The 11652-nt window shown below is 40.3% G+C and overlaps 1 pseudogene; it reads right to left on the reverse strand.

Annotated features, from left to right (window-relative positions):
- Positions 1 to 455: 455 nt before the first annotated feature.
- Positions 456 to 1388, reverse strand: LOC119505213 (annotated as a pseudogene).
- Between the last annotated feature and the right edge of the window lie 10264 nt (positions 1389 to 11652).

Raw genomic sequence — 11652 nt, forward strand, 5'->3', positions numbered from 1 at the left:
TGAATTTGGGGAAAATCCAGTAGTCCAAAATCCCAGTCTCCCACCTGCAGCCCAGCCCTTGGAGCAGGAGTGAAGAATTAGATCAGTTTTGTACAAGTGTTTTTTAAAAAATCAAATCACAAGAAAGATGGCTTGGTTTCTCTTTGAGCTTCCTAGATCACTGCATGCCCTTCACTTTGGCCAGTTCTGCCTTTCCAAAGTTTCTTTGGCTCTCCTAAGCCTTGTCTTGTCTCCCAGTCTGGTTTCCAGAGAGTGTGAACATGAAGTTAGTGAGGCTCCTTCATTGTCTGGTCCAGGCCTCCACCAGACTCTACTTGTAGGGCTCCTAGGGTAGAGAGTGGTAGGAGGGACAGACCCTGCCCAGGCAGTCCTCACCATTGGATAGGGGATGAAACAGCATCCAAGGGCTCATCCTCCTTTTCCCTCTCACCCCAACTCAAGTGGAAGGAGAGCATCTACCACCAGATATTGTGTTGGTGAAGGTTTTGCCTCAGCACAGAATAAATGTCAGTTGTGAACATGAGAGTGTCTGTCATCAGGAGCAAGTTGAGAAGGGCTGGGTCACTGGAGTCACTGAATCAGGACTTGATGGGGATGATGTTTTCTGGATGGCTCCTGTAAGCCCCTGGGGAATTATCAAGGATAACAATGCTGGAGAGGTCACTGAGGACCACAGAGAAGTCCTTGATGTAACCAACATGCAGTGTTGTCCATAGTATCTCCTCTTGAGGATCCTTCAGCAATTGTCCAGATTGTCTGCCACAGCAGAGCTATAAATGTCCATGCTTCTTATGAATACCTCCAACTCATACCATTAAGTCACCACTTCTAGTAAGAAATCCACATGAGTACTGTTATGTACAATAAACTGGACAAGATGTTTGTCTGTTACCATCTTGAGGATGAAGTCAGATGTTCCAGGCCAAACCTGGCCTCCACCCCACCATGGTGGGAGTAGATAAGTGTTTCATCCAGATCCAGCACTAGGATCTTCCTCCTCACCTGGCCCAGCCAATGCTGGGACACAGGAGATAAAGGAGGATATCATATCAATGAGTTTGGTGCTGAATTACTGTGCAGATCTGCCTCCACAAAAGGTCAATGAAGAAGCTGCAGAACTTAATGGTGAAGGCCATGGCCAAGTGCAGCCCCAGAAGACACCATGCCTGCATTAACCCAATGACCCTGACACCACTGTGTCTGGGGCCTTTGTGTCCCAGATCCACCAAGCCCCCATGGCAGCCCCTGAGGCTAGGAAGGGAAACCTGGAACCTGAGTGGCTGGGGAGGTTGTAGAGAAGGGCACAGAGTGGAGGCATCTGAAAACCACCTTTGCAAGGGGGAAGCCCAGCAGACTGGGAAGCTGGGGGACAGGTTGGGGCAGTCCATGCTAGGGTAGAGTGGGTAAAAGCACAGGGTGTGGCACCCATGGCTTTTGGATGTTGTAGACTTGGAAGTTCAGGCTAGGATAAGGCCAGGGGGGAAGGGGATGAAGAATTTTTGGAGGAGGCAGTGGGGGGTGGGGAGTAGTAAGAAGGGGCCATAGCATTCTTATAACTTATCTTATTTTATAGGGTTTGTAGTAATGTCATCACTTTCACTACTAATTTTAGTGTAATTAATCTATAAGTTTTTCAATTTTGTTGATCTTTTCAAGGAACCAACTACTAGTTGGTTTCTGTTCTTTAGTTCATCTCTGCTGTAATTTTTATTTCCTTCCTTCTACCTGCTTTGTCTTTAGTTTGCTCTTTTTTGTATTTCCTTAAGATGTGTAAAATTATGTTATTGATTTGAGATAGTTATTTCTTTTTTAAAAAAATACAGTTTATTGATATATATTCACATACCCTAAATTCATGCAGTTTATAATCAATTTTTCATAGTACCATCCTATAGTTGTGCATGCATCACCAGAATCAATTTTTTGAAACTTTTCCTTATTCCAAAAGAAATAAAAAAAAAATAAAAATGTAAAACAGTCCATCACACCCATAACACCACATTCTTCATTTAATTTTTGTCCCCATTTTTTCTACTAAGCTGTCAATATGCTGATAAAGGGAGTGAGGAACCAGGTTTCCACAGTCACACAATCATACCATGTAAGCTATAGTTATGCATCATCTTCAAGAATCAGTGCTGCTGGGTTGCAGTTTGACAGTTACAGGTATTTCCTTCTAGTTATTCCAATACCCTAGAAACTAAAGTGGGATATCTATATAGTGAATGAGAATGCCCTCCAGAAGGACCTCTTGACTCCATTTGAAGTCTCTCAGCTACAGAAATTTTATTTTGCTCCATTCTCTTCCTTTTTTAGTCAATATTTCCTCAGTCCCACAATGCTGGGTACAGGCTCATCTCCAGGAGCCATGCCCCATGTTGCCAGGGAGATTTCCATCCCTGGGATTCATGTCCCATTTATTGGGGAGGGCTTAGGGAGAGAAAGAGAGAGGGGGAGAGGCCACATCTGTGCAATAAAGAGGTTCTTTGGGGGAGACTCTTAGACACAATTATAAGTAGGCCTAGACTCTCTGTTACAGTAACAAGCTTCCTAAGGGCAAGCCCCAAGATCGAGGGCACATCCTACTAAATTGTTAGTCCTCAGAATTTGTGAGAATGTCAGTAATAAGCCAGGTCTGGAAGTCCAACTCTCAGATCTTCCAAGTATATACCCCATAATGAGGTGGTGGCACCTTATGACATCCACATACTTAGCTTCTCGTGGAACCACCACACTCTTCTCCAGATAGGCTGCACCATTCTACATCCTCACCAACAGTAAATAGATAGATCCCTCTCTCCATGTTTTCTGCAGCACTTGTATCCCTCTATATTTTTCCCTACAATTTTACTGAGATATAGTCACATACCATACAATCATCCGCAGTATAAAATCAGTTCACAATATCATCATATAGTTGTGCATTAATTAGCACACTCAGCACTTGAACATATTCATTACTTCAAAGAAAAAAGTTTAAAAACGGACTAATAAGAAAGATTAGAAAACCAAAATGCCATACAATACAATATAATAATGTAAGACAAGAACACCACTACCAATATTCTCATATCCCTCCCTTATATCTCCGTTGCAGATACATTTAGCTTTGGTATATTGCCTTTGTTACATTTAATGGAAGCATATTACAACATTATTGTTAACCATACACTCCAGTTTCCTTTGATTATATTTTTCCCCAATACCATCCCTTTTCAACACCTTGCAAGGTTGACATTCATTTGTTCTCCAAAATGTAACAATATTATTATATTTATATATTTAGTCACCATAATTAACCACTCTAGTTTTCACTAAGATCTACAGTCCCAGTCTTTATCATCCATCTTTCCTTCTGGTGCAATACTTGTCCCTAGCACTCTTCTTTCAGCTTGACTCACAGGTATCTTTGTTCAGTGCCATTACAGTATTGTGGTAACTTCACACAGTATTATGCTATCCATTTCTGGATCTACACAATCAATACTGTTGAACATTCTATACTCCTTCACCATCAAATGTCCAATCTCTACCCTCTTTCTCTCCCAACAACCTGTGTCCTCAGCATTTGACCCTGAAAGTTTGCTCATTAATGTTAGTTCATATAAGTAAGACCATACAGTATCTGTCCTGTTGTTTCTGGCTAACTTCACTCAGTATAACATCCTCAAGTTTCACCCATGCTAATATATGTTCTGTGACTTTGTTCTGTATTACAGCTCCATAGTATTTCTTCATTTGTGTATACCACAGTTTGTATATACCACATTTGGGCTGTTTAAATCTCTTGACAATCTTGAAGAATACCACTATGAACATTGGTTTACGAATGTCCATTCATGTCAGCTTTCAGTTCCTCTGAAGTCTCTGCCTATGATTGGGGTTGCTGTATCATAAAGCAACTCTATACTTAGCTTCCTAAGGAACCACCACACTGCATTCTAGAACGGCTTCACCATTCTACATTCCCACCAACAGGGAATAAGTGCCTCTTTGTCCACATCCTCTCTAGCACTTGTACTTTTCTGTTTTTTGGAAAATGGCCATTCTAGTAAGTGTGAAGTGATATATCATTGTGGTTTTGATTTGCATTTCCCTAATAACCAGTGAAGTTGAGTATGTTTTCATATATTTTTGAGCCACTTGTATTTCTCTTCAGAAAAGTGTCTATCCATGTCTCTTGCCCATTTGTTAATTGTGTTGTCTTTCTGTTGAGTTGTAGAATCTTTTGATATACTCTGGATATTAAACCCTTATTTGATATATGGTTTCCAAATATTGTCTACCATTACCTAGGCTGCCTTGTACCTTTCTGACAAAGTCCTTTGATGTACAAAAGTGTTTAAATTTGGGAAGATCCCATTTATCTATTTCTTCTTTTATTGTTCACATTTTGGGTGTAAGGTCTAAGAAACCACCTCATATCACAAGATCTTTAAGATATTTCTCTACATTTTCTTCTAAAAGTTATGGTCTTAGGGCTAATGTTTACATCCTTGATCCATTTTGAGTTAATTTTTGTGTAAGATGTGAGATAGGAGTCATTTTTCATTCTTTTGGATATGGATATCCAGTCTTCCAAACACCATTTATTGAAGCAGCCTGTCTGTCCTGGTTGCTTTGGCTTCACTGCTTTATTGAAGAATTGTCTGTAAGTGACAGGGTCTATTTCTGAACTCTTAGTTTGATTCCATTGGTTTTGGAATATCTGTCTTTATGCCAGTGCCATGCTGTTTTCACCACTGTAGCTTTGTAGTATTCTTCAAAGTCATGTAGTGTGAGACTGCCTACTTTGTTCCACTTTCTCAATATATTTTTGGCTATTTAGGGCATCCTGCCCTTCCAAATGAATTTGGTTATTGGTTTTTCTAGTTCTGCAAAGTAAGTTGTTGGGATTTTAATCTGTATTGCATTGAATCTATAGATCAGTTTAGATAGAATTGACTTCTTAACTATATTTAGTCTTCCAATCCATGAACATGGTATTTTCTTTCATTTTTTAGGTCCTGTTCAATTTCTTTTAGCAGTTTCTTGTAGTTTTCTCTGTATAGGTCTTTTGTGGCTTGGTTATGTTTATTTCTAAATATAGTGAATGGAATTTTTTTCTTGATTTCCTCCTGTTGCTGCTTACTTGTGTATAGGAAAACTACTGTTTGCTTGTTGATCTTGTAGCCTGCCACATTGCTGTATTCATTGATTAGCTCTACTAGCTTTGCTGTAGATTTTTCTCAGTTTTTGGCATAGAGAATCAGGTCATCTACAAACAGTGAAAGCTTTACTTCTTCCTTTCCAATTTGGATGACTTTTATTTCTTTTTCTTGCCTAATTGCTATAGCTAGATGTTCCAGCACAATGTTGCATAATAATAGATCAGTTTAGGTAAAATTGACATCTTAACTATGTTAAGTTTTCCAATCCATGAACGTGGTTTGTTTTCCGTTTTTATTAGGCCCTGTTAAATTTCTTTTAGCATTTCTTGTAGTTTTCTCTGTGTATGTCTTTTATGGCCTTGGTTGGGTTTATTCCTAAATGCTTGACTTTTTTGGTTGCTATTGTCCCCTCCAGTCAAGACTGGCAATGGTTCTCTCTGTACAGATCTTGCAAAAGTTTTCTAGGCTTGGCAGGCAGTTTACAGGGGTCAAAATCATCAGACAATAGGACTTTCCACAAATCCTTTCTGGGTAACTCCATCTCCAATCCTGGCTTGTACCGAAATGGCAGTTGGGTTTCATTTTCAGTTAAATCTTCATGTGGGGCTGTAGTTCTTGGGTCTCACTTCCTGGAAATCCAGAGTTTTCCAGACCATCAATTTTTGTTTTTTGTTTTTTTTTGTTACCAAGAGTTCAGTTCTAAGTTTATCTCCCTCTGTTTCTCAATTTACTGTAACTTGCAAGGAGAAACCAGGCTATGTACTCCACACATAGTCTGGGGATCTCCTCAGCTAAGTATCCCAGCTCATCACTTTGAAATTCTGCCTTCCATTTGACACCAGGACACAATTTTGCCAAATTCTCTGCCACTTTAAAACAAGGATCACCTTTCTTCCAGTTTGCAACAACACATTCATTTCTTTTCAAGTCCTCTTCACAAGTATCTCTAGAGTCCGTATTTCCAGCAATGGTCTCTTCAAAGGCAATCTAGGCCCATTGTATCATGCTCCTCACAGTTCTTCCAGATTCTTCCCCTTATCCAATTAAAAAGCCATTCCAAAATGTTTGGTATTTGAAAGCTCAGCAGCACCCCACTCTCAGTAGCAAAATCTGTTCTGGTTTGCTAATGCTGCCATTATACAAAATACCGGAAATGGGTTGGCTTTGATAAAGGGAGTTTATTTGTTTACAGAGTTGCGGTCTGAAGTCCACGAAAATGTCCAAATGAAGGCATATTCACAAGTATACCTTCATCAAAGGAAAGTCAATGACATCTGGAAAACCTCTGTTAGCTGGGAAGGCATGTGGCTGGCATCTCGTGATTCCAGGTTGTGTTCCAGCTCCATTGTCAACTCCTGTGCATTCTTCAAAGTTTCTCTCTTGGCTGCAGCACCATTTTCATTCTGTGAACACTTTTGTAGATCTCCATTGATTCAATAAAGACCCACCCTGAGTGGGTGGAGTAGCACCTCCATGGAAATTATCCAATCTAAGTTCTCACCCACAGTTGATTGAGTCACATCTCCATGGAAACACTCAATCAAAGGATTCTAATGTAATCAATACTAATACGTCTCTCCCCACAAGATTGCATCAAAGAACATGGTGTTTTGGGGGACATAATATGTCCAATTTTAGTGCAATTATGGCACAATTTCCTCCTCCTCTTGCTCATTACTTATGTATAGGAAAACTACTGAGTTTTCCATGTTGATCTTGTACCTGCCACTTTGCTGAATTCATTGATTAGCTCTAGTTGTTTTATAGTAGATTTTTCTGGGTTTTCTATGTATAGGAACATGTAATTTGCAAACAGTGAAAGTTTGACTTCTTCCTCTCCAATTTGGATGTCTTTTATTTCATTTTCTTGCCTAATTTGCTCTAGCTAGAACTTACAGCACAGTGTTGAATAACAATGGTGAAAGCGAGCATCCCTTTCTTGTTCCTGATCTTAGTGGGAAAGCTTTCAGTCTCTCCCCATTGAGGATGATGTTAAATGTGGGTTTTTTGTATATTGCCTTTATCATATTGTGAAAGTTCCCTTCTATTCCTATCCTTTGAAGTGTTTTCATGAAGAAAGGGTGTTGAATTTTGTCAAATGCCTTTTCTACATCAATCAAGATGATCATGTGGTTCTTCCACTTTGATTTATTGATTTGGTGTATTACATTAATGGATTTTCTTATGTTGAAGCAGCCTTTTATACCTGGAATAAATCCCACTTGATCATCATGTATAATTATTTTAATGTGCTGCTGGATTTGATTTATGAGTATTTTGTTGAGGATTTTTGCATCTATGTTCATTAATAAGATTGGTCTATAATTTACTTTTTTATAGTATCTTTGTTTGACTTTGGTAATAGGGTATGCTGGTTTGTATATATTATGTCCCCCAGAAAAAGCCATATTCTTTGATGCAACCTTGTGTGGGCAGATGTATTACTGTTGATTACATCAGAATTCTTTGATTGGGTGTTTTCATGGAGAAGTTAATCAACTGTGAGTGAAACATTTGATTGGATATTCTCCATGGAGGTGTTATCCTGCCCATTCAGGATGGGTGTTAATTGGATCACTGGAGCCATATAAAGCAGCTGACAGACAGAAGGAGCCCAGAGCAACTGCGAGTGAAACTTTGAAGAGGAGCTGCAGCTCACAGAGACGTTTTGAAGATGCTTTGGAGAACACCATTTTGAAACACAACCCAGGAGCAAGCAGATGCCAGCCACATGACTTCTCAGCTAACAGAGATTTTCCGGATGCCAACAGCCTTTCTCCAGTGAAGGTACTTGATTGTTTATGCCTTACCTTGGATGTTTTAAGGCCTTAAGACTGTAACTGTGTAACCAAATAAACCCCTTTTTTAAAAGCCAGTCTATTTCTGGTGTTTTGCATAATGGCATCATTAGCAAACTGGAACATAGGGTGATGTTGGCTTCATAGAATGAGTTAGGGAGCATTCCTTCCTCTTCAATTTTTTTGAAGAGTTTGAGCAGGATTGGTACTAATTCTTGCTTGAATGCTTAGTAGGATTCACATGTGAAACCATCTGGTTCTGGGCTTTTCTTTTTTGGGAGCTTTTGGGTGACTGACTCAATCTCTTTACTTGTCATTGGATTGTTCAGGTTCTCTACTTCTTGAGTCAATGTTGGTTGTTCATGCTTTCCTGGGAAGTTTTCCATTTCATCTAAGTTGTCTTAGTTATTAGTGTAGAGTTGCTGATAGGATCCTCTCATTATCAAATTTAGTTCTGCATGGTCATTTGTTGTGTCTCATTCCCATTTCTGATTGTTGTATTTGCACCAGCTTTCTCTATGTTTTTTAGGCTAGCTAGGGGTCCATTTTATTGATTTTTCTCAAAGAACAAACTTCTTTTTTTTTTTTAATTCTCTCTACTGTTTTCCTGTTCTCAATTTCACTTATTTCTGCTCTAACCTTTGTTATTTCTTTCCTTCTGTTTGCTTTGGAGTTAGTTTGCTGTTCTTTTTCTAGTTCCTCCAGGTGAGTAGTTAATTCCTCAATATTTCCTCTTCTATTTTATTACAGGCATTTATGGCAGTAAATTTCCCTCTCAGCACTGCTTTTTCTACATTTCTAAGTTTTGATATGTTGTACTTTCCTTTTAATTTGCCTCAAAGTATTTATTAACTTCTCTTGTAATTACTTCCTTTACCCACTTGTCTAGAAATATGTTGTTTAGCCTCCATATATTTGTGAATTTTCCATCTGTTCTAGTTTGCTAATGCTGCTGAAATGCAAAACACCAGAGATGGATTGGCTTTTATAAAAGGGGGTTTATTTGGTTTATTTGGTTACAGTCTTAAGGCCATAAAGTGTCCAAGGTAACACATCAACAATCAGGTACCTTCACTGGAGGATGGCCAATGGCATCCAGAAAACCTCTGTTAGCTGGGAAGGCACGTGGATGGCATCTGCTCCAAAGTTCTGGTTTCAAAATGGCTTTGTCCCAGGACATTCCTCTCTAGGCTGCAGTTCCTCAAAAATGCCACTCTTAGTTGCACTTGGGGTATTTGTCTTCTCTTAGCTTCTCTGGAGCAAGTCTGCTTTCAATGGCTGTCTTCAAACTGTCTCTCATCTGCAGCTCCTGTGCTTTCTTCAAAGTGTCCCTCTTGGTTATAGCTCCTCTTCAAAACATCACTCACAGCTGCACTGAGTTCCCTCTGCTTGTCAGCTCATTTATATAGCTCCACTAATCAAGACCCACCCTGAATGGGTGGAGCCACTCCTCCATGGAAATATCTAATCAGAGTTATCACCTACAGTTGGGTGGGGCACATTCCATGGAAACACTCCATCTAATCAACACTGATAACATCTGCCCACACAAGATTACATCAAAGATAATGGCGTTTGGAGGACATAATACATTCAAACTGACACATTCCACTCCCTGGACCCCAAAATGACATTATCTTTCCATATACAAAATACATTCATCCCACAACAATATCACAGAAACTTAAATCATTTGAGTAACAATAGTTAAGTACAAGATTCCCTCAAAATCAATTATAGGAGTGGTCAGTCCTAAGGCATAATTTTCCTTTAGCTGTGGATCTGTGAACTTAGAACAAGTTATGTGCTTCCAATATACAAAGGAGGGACATTCATAGGATAAACATTCCCACTGCTTTAAGGAGAAACAGTAAGGAAACAGAGTTAACAGGACCAAAATGTTTCCTAAAACCTGCAGGACAAACTCTATTAGATTTCAAAGTCTGAGAGTCATTTAGAGAATGACATTGCATCCTTGGGTCTTCAGAAAGTGGGAGCCTAACCCTTCCTAATGGCCTTTTCGGCAGCCCTTTCCTCTCCAAATGCTTAGGTGAGTGCTCCAAAATATCCACACATTGGGGAGACCACCTTCTTGGCCCCACCCTCCTCAAACATCAGGCAGCTCCCGGATTCCCTTCCATCTCCGGGGCACATGCTCAACCCCTTCAGAACAGTGTGGTGGCAGCCAAGCTCTCCCCAATTCCCTGGGAATGTGCTCCATCCTCTTTGGGGCCTGATGTTGCAGAACATTTCCTAAGCATTGAGGCAGAAGGTCCGCCCTCGACCTCCAGGGCAAACTCACCCTTTCCATGCATGTGGGCTGCTCGGCTCTCCCAGCCCAAGACCTCTTGACTCCAGACCTCAACCTCCATGGCTCTGTCTTTGAAGAAATTTTTCCTTCAATTTGTTCCTTGTCTGTCTCCTCCACTCCAGACTGGCAATGACTCTGTCTATAAAGATCTCAAAAAAATTCTGTTGGCTTGGCATGAAGCACACAGGAGTCAAAGCCATCAGACAATAGGACTTTCCACAAATCCTTTCTGGATAACTCCTTTTCCAATCTTGGCTTGTACCGAAATGGCGGCTGGGTTCCTTGTTCAGTTACATCCTCACGTTGGGCTGTAGCTTCTTGGGTTCCATCCCCTGGAAGCTCAGAGTTTTCCAGGCCATGAGTTTCTGGTTTCTTTGAAACCAAGAGTTCAGTTCTCAGTTTATCTCTCTCTGCTTGCGTTTTACTATAAGCTACAAGGAGAAACCAGGATACATCCTCCACACATAGTCTGTAGATCTCCTCAGCTATGTATTCCAGGTTGTCGCTTTCAAATTCTTCCTTCCATCTGACATCAGGACTCAATTTTGCCAAATTCTCTGCCACTTTAAAACAAGGATTGCCTCTCTTCCAGTTCGCAACAACATATTCATCATTTCTGTTCAAGTCCTCATCAGAAGTATCTTTAGAGTCCATGTTTCCACAAACAGTCTCTTCAAAGCAGTTTAGGCCTTTTCTATCAAGCTTCTGACAATTCTTCCAGAATCTTCCCCTTATCCATTTAAAGAGCCATTCTAACATGTTTGGTATTTGCAAACACAGCAGCACCAGCACCCCACTCCTGGTACCAAAATCTGTTCTAGTTTGCGAATGCTGCTGAAATGCAAAACACCAGAGATGGATTGGCTTTTATAAAAGGGAATTTATTTGGTTTATTTGGTTACAGTCTTAAGGCCATAAAGGGTCCAAGATAACACATCAACAATTGGGTACCTTCACTGGAGGGTGGCCAATGGCATCCAGAAAACCTCTGTTAGCTGGGAAGGCACATGGCTGGCATCTGCTCCATAGTTCTGGTTTCAAAATGGCTTTGTCCCAGGACGTTCCTCTCTAGGCTGCAGTTCCTCAAAAATGTCACTCTTAGTTGCACTTGGGGTATTTGTCTTCTCTTAGCTTCTCTGGAGCAAGTCTGCTTTCAATGGCTGTCTTCAAACTGTCTCTCATCTGCAGCTCCTGTGCTTTCTTCAAAGTGTCCCTCTTGGCTATAGCTCCTTTTCAAAACGTCACTCACAGCTGCACTGATTTTCCTCTGCCTATCAGCTTATTTATATAGCTCCAGTGATCAAGACCCACCCTAAATGGGTGGGGCCACTCCTCCATGGAAATATCTAATCAGAGTTATCACCTATAGTTGGATGGGGCACATTCCATGGAA

The sequence above is a fragment of the Choloepus didactylus genome, chromosome 10 (genome assembly GCF_015220235.1).
Source record: "Choloepus didactylus isolate mChoDid1 chromosome 10, mChoDid1.pri, whole genome shotgun sequence".
NCBI lineage: Eukaryota > Metazoa > Chordata > Mammalia > Pilosa > Megalonychidae > Choloepus > Choloepus didactylus.